This window comes from Otolemur garnettii, unplaced genomic scaffold, assembly GCF_000181295.1.
Source record: "Otolemur garnettii isolate 467f Iridium unplaced genomic scaffold, OtoGar3 scaffold00005, whole genome shotgun sequence".
In the NCBI taxonomy this organism is placed as follows: Eukaryota; Metazoa; Chordata; class Mammalia; order Primates; family Galagidae; genus Otolemur; species Otolemur garnettii.
Genome location: NW_003852400.1, coordinates 7,006,062 through 7,011,655, shown reverse-complemented (window position 1 = coordinate 7,011,655; position 5,594 = coordinate 7,006,062). Strand labels below are relative to the sequence as shown.

General features: G+C 38.4%; 1 protein-coding gene across 1 annotated transcript in view; it reads left to right on the top strand.

The window, feature by feature from the left end:
* Positions 1-5,594, top strand: part of MAGI2 (membrane associated guanylate kinase, WW and PDZ domain containing 2) — a 1,396,484-nt gene that overhangs the window by 1,004,092 nt on the left and 386,798 nt on the right. The gene's annotated exons all lie outside the window — the stretch shown is intronic.

Here is a 5,594-nt window from a genome sequence, read left to right as displayed (position 1 = left end):
AGAGGAGAGGAGAGGAGAGGAGAGGAGAGGAGAGGAGAGGAGAGGAGAGGAGAGGAGAGGAGCCAAAACACTGTCTACTTCACTGATTTCAAGGGGGGAATCTAGTCATAGAGAAGTGAAACTGTATACCTGACTGAGAAGGGAGGCAAAGCTGGGAAAAATTAAAAATTGTTAATCTGGCACGTTGAACTTCATGGAACTTTCTCTGACTTCTGCCTTTCTCTTTCTCTGGTAACCCCTTCTGCTGGACTTGAGAGAACTGTGTCACCTCACTAACCATCTTGGTGGGAAAGCCATCCTTCGGAGGTGTTATTTTAACAGGGACTTTCAGGCCTGTAAGATGTTGAAACTGAAAGGACTGGTGGTTGATTGGGGAAAATCTCAGAAATAGACAAATTCCAACTCCTTGGAGGGAACATCCCTGCCTGCTTCCTTCTTCAAAAGCATTTCAGAAAGTTGGAAAGTTTCTTTTCTCTCTCTCCATGTCCAGCCTTGTCTGTTTCCCCCTATACTGCTCAAGGGGTACTGTCACTTTCATCATGTGAGAGAAATTAATGAACTTCTGATTTTCTTATCAGAAGAAATGGTTTACATTTAAAATCTGAAAACTAAATATAGGCAGAAATGGGGGGGGATGTTTTTCTCTATGTCCAATAAATTTCCTGAAATACTATTTAATTTTTTTAATTAGCTCTGAACTCAGATATCTAAGGTAATTTTATGATTGTGTTAAACCCATTTACCAGCCAGGGATAGTAGCTCACATCTTGTTATCCTAGTACTCTAGGAGGCCGAGGCTGGAGGGTTGCTTGAGCTCAGGAGTTCCAGACCAGCCTGAGCAAAAACAAGATCTTATTGCTACTAAAAACAGAAAAATTAGCCGGGCAGTGTGGTGGGTGCCTGTAGTCCCAACTACTTGGGAGGCTGAGACAGGAGAATTGCTTGAATCCAGGCGTTTGAGGTTGCAGTAGGGCTGATGCCACAGCTCTCTAGTCTGGGCAACAGTAAAAAATTCTGACTCAAAAAAAAAAAAACCAAAATGCCCCTTTAAAATAGAATCCGCCTGCTGTAGAATTTTTTGCTTCAGAATGTGTATATACATTTACATGCATATTTTTAATGCCTGCGTATGTCTTCTCTTTTATCAACCCTAACCCCCTTCCCATAACTGACAGTAATACAACATCCATGTTGTGTTTTACTCCCAGTATAGCTTGAAGACCAGAATCACCGGGAAACATGTTAGAAATGCAGAATATCAGAACTTACCCCTAAATGATGAATGCTAAATCAGAGTCTGTATTTGCATTTTAACTAGATCACCGGATGATATATGTGCGCATTAAAGTTTGGGAAATGTTGCTCTAGAGCAGGCCCTAAGGGAGACAATGTAACGTAGTGGCTGAAAAAATGGCCTCTGGATCCAAAATGCCAAAATCCCAGCTCCATCACCTACCAGCCAGGTAGCCTTGGGCCAGTGACTTAGCTCTTAATGCCTCAGTTTTTTAACCCATAAAAAAACTACAGCCCCCACAGTTTTGGATTCCCATGAGGATAAAACAAGTATGCATAAAACACTTACAAAAATACTGCTGCATAGGAAGTGCTGCATAGGTGTTAGTCACCTATTATTAAATATTATATGCTATTTACTGCATTATCATTATTAAATATTGTCATTGGAGGTAGTCACTGTTCTTAGGAAGGGAAAGCCTTCTTTTTTGTGCCTTTTGAAGAAAATATCTTGAATAAATGACGTCTAAATTACCAAGACAATAACAGGAGTTTGAGAAGAAAAGGTACATATTTATTCCATTTTTTAAAAATTGTGTGGTGTTAATGAAACCAAGGCTGTGAGTTTAATCCCCTGGTCATTTCGTTAGTTTCTCATGGGTTAAAAAAGCAACAAAACAGAAAATGAAACCCATTTTTCCTCCAAAGCGTCCAGTAGAGAAATTCTCTCTCTCCTCACCACAGCTGAAACCCCTGCCTTTCAGCCCTTCCAGCCTACCTGTGACCGCAGGAAGCCATCTAACAAATGACTGGCATTGTCTAAAAGAGCACATGAGAATAGAGAAAAAACCATCTGGGAGGCACAGCACCAAGTAAGGACCGGAGACAACAGGAGGGGATAGGATTGGTGGAATGTTCTGATGATGTTTAGGTCAGTTATAAAAACTGTATGGTCATTTGTGAAGAGTTTTGAAGCCACTTGTGTTTTGGAAGTACATTTTCCCATTTTATACCTTGAAACTTTCCAATATTGATTATGGAAGTCAAATTATAAATAGGATTCCATGTCTTTTATTTGGAACGCATTGTCTAGGTACTTTGATATTAAATAATTGTGCTTTTAAGTGTCATCATTATGTTTCCATACCTTATCCACTTTTTCCACGATACTTATATTTTTGTTAGTAATTATTTATCTGCCCTTGAACTGTGTGGCAAAGGTCTCCATAGTTGTGTGCTGCCCCATCCCAATGCCATGGCAGTATAGAAACTGGGCTACTGTGTATCTGAAATTCGAATCGATTACCACCTGGTGAAGGGGGTAATAGCTCAGCCCTCTGACAAACGGTGACCTATAGCATTACTGAGTCTTTGCCCAACAAATGGTCCCAAGCAAAGAAGAGAAATGTCAGTATGAAACCAATGAGCTGGAAACCAGAGGGACCAGAAGTTAGAGGTAATTCTAAGCGGAAGGTAAGAGACTGAGTCAAGCTTTTTATAGGCTCTCTGTGCTTGGGCATGGCTGTCAGTGAGCAGGCAGAGGAACCTACCTGAAATGAGCTGCCTGTTTGTAGGTATTCAGGTAGAGGGGCAGACCCTGGAGAAGCAGAGCTCTATTATTGTTATTTTTTAATTTCAGGTTAATGTGAGGATACAAACAACTAGGTTACAATATTTGCATTTGTTTGATGGAGTCTCTCTTGTAGTTGTGTCCCACACCCAAAAGATGTGCCATATACCCTTACATTGTGCCCAATAAGTGGGAGCACACCAATCCCCAATTCTCCCCCTCCCTCATTCCACCTTCCCCCAACTTGAATTGAATTGAGTTTTTCTCTTATGTAGGCATGTACCGGATCATCTACTGGCTTAATATTAGCATAGAGTACCGTGGATATTTGTTTTTCTATTCTTGTGATACTTTCCTAAGAAGAATGTATTTCAATTCTATCCAGGTTAATACAAAAGATGTAAAGTCTCCATCTTTTTATGGCTGAATAGTATTCAGTGGTATACATATACTGCATTTTGTTAATCCATTCCTGGGTAGATGGGCATTTAGGTTGTTTCCACATCTTGGAGATTTTAACTTGAGCTACAGTAAACAATCCAGCATAAATGTCCTTATAATAAAATGATTGTTTTTCTTCTGGGTAGATGCCTAGTAATGGGATTGCAGGATCAAATGTGAGGTCTAATTGAGTTATTTGAATATTCTCCTGACTTCTTTCCAAAGAAACTGTATTAGTTTGCAGTCCCACCAATGGTGTAAAAATGTTCCCCTCTCTCCACATCTGTGCCAGGATCTGCCACTTTGGGACTTTGTCATGTGGGCTAGTTTCACTGTGGTTAGGTACTATGTCAGGGTGGTTTTGATTTGCATTTCTCTGATGATTAGGGACAATGAGCATTTTTTCATATGTTTGTTAGCCATTCATCCGTCTTCTTTAGAGAAGGTTCAGTTCATGTCTCTTGCCCAGTGATAGATGGGATTGTTTGCACTTTTTTGTTGATTAATTTCTCTGTAGATTCTAGTTATCAACCCTTTGTCAAATTTGTAACATGCAAATATCTTTTCTGAATCTGAAGGTTGTCTATATGCTCTAACTGTTGTGTCCTTAGCTGTGCAGAAAGTTTTCATTTGTTTGTTTTTGTTGTTGTTGTGATGACAATTGAAGTGTTTTTCATAAAATCTTTCCCTAGGCCAACATTCATTAATAAGAGTTTTTCCCATACTTTATTCCAGGATTTTTATCATTTCATGTCTTAGATTTAAGATATGAATTTAATTTGTTATCCATCTTGAGTGGTAAAAGATGTGGGGCCAGTTTCAGTCTTTTATATGTTGCTATCCAGTTCCCTCAGCACCATCTATAGAATAGAGGTTCTTTTCCCCAGTGTATGCTTTTGTTTGGTTTATCAAAGGTCAGATGGTTCCAAGAGATTGGTTTCATCTCTTAGTTTTCTGTTTAGTTCCAAATGTCTATGACTCTATTGTTGTGCCAAAACCATGCTGGTTTGATCACTGTGGACTTATAAAGTTTGGTAGAGTAATGCCTCCAGCTTTGTTTTGATACTAAAAATTTCCTTGGCTATATGGGGTTGTTTTTGGCTCCATATGAACCAAAAACTATTTTTTCCAGTTCTTCAAAGCATGATGTTAGTATTTTAATGGAGATTGTTGTTGAACCTGTAGATTGCTTTGGGTAGTACAGACATTTTACCAATTTTGATTCTTCCCAGCCATGAGCATAGTATGTTCTTCCATTTGTTAATATCTTCTGCTCTTTCTTTTCTTTGGGTTTTGAAATTCTCTTTGTAGAGGTCCTATCACCTCTTTTGTTAGGTACATCCCTAGGTATTTCATTTTCTTTGAAGCTACTATGAAGGGTATTATGTCTTTGATTTGCTTCTCAACTTGGCTGTTATTGGTGCATACAAAGGCTACTGATTTGTCAACATCAATTTTATACCCTGAGAAATTACTGTATTTCCTGATCACTACCAGGAATCTTGGGGTTGAGTCCTGGGGTTTTCTAAGTATAAGATCATATCATCAGCAAAGAGCAAGATATGAGACCTCCTCTACCCTCATATAGATACCCTTTATGTTTTTCTCTTGCCTGATTGAATTAGCTAGAACCTCCAGAACTATATTGAATAGTAGTGGCGATAGAGGACATCTGTCTGGTTCCAGTTCTAACTAGAAAGGCTTTCAGTTTTACTCCATTCATTATGATATTAGCTATGGGTTTGTCACAGATGGCTTCAATCTATGACATTAAGAAATGTGCCACCTATGCCTATGTTCTTAAGTGTTCTTGTTAGAAAAGGATGCTGAATTTTATCAAATTCTTTTTCTGCATCTGTTGAGAGGATCATAGTCTTTGTTTTTGCTTACATTGATAAGATGAATTATATTTATGGATTTGTGTATGTTAAACCAGCCTTGCTTCCCTAGGATGAAGCCTATTTGATTGTGATGTATAATTTTTTGAATGTGTTGCTGTAATCTATTGGCTAATATTATATTGAGTACTTTTGCATTAATATGCAATAGTGAAATTGGTCTGTAGTTCTCCTTTTCAGTTGAGTCCTTTCCTCATTTTGGTATCAGAGCAATGTTTGCTTTATAGAATGTGTTAGAGAAGGTTCTTTCCTTCTCAATGTTTTAGAATATTTTCCACAGTATAAGTGCAAGCTTTTCTTTGAAGGTTTGATAGAATTCTGATGTGAAGCCATTTGGTCCAGGGCTTTTTTGTTGAAAGCTGTTTTATTGTTTCTGCAATCTCAGTACTTGATATTGGTCTGTTTGAGAGATCTATTTCTTCCTGGTTAAGTCTAGGAGATGGTATAATGCC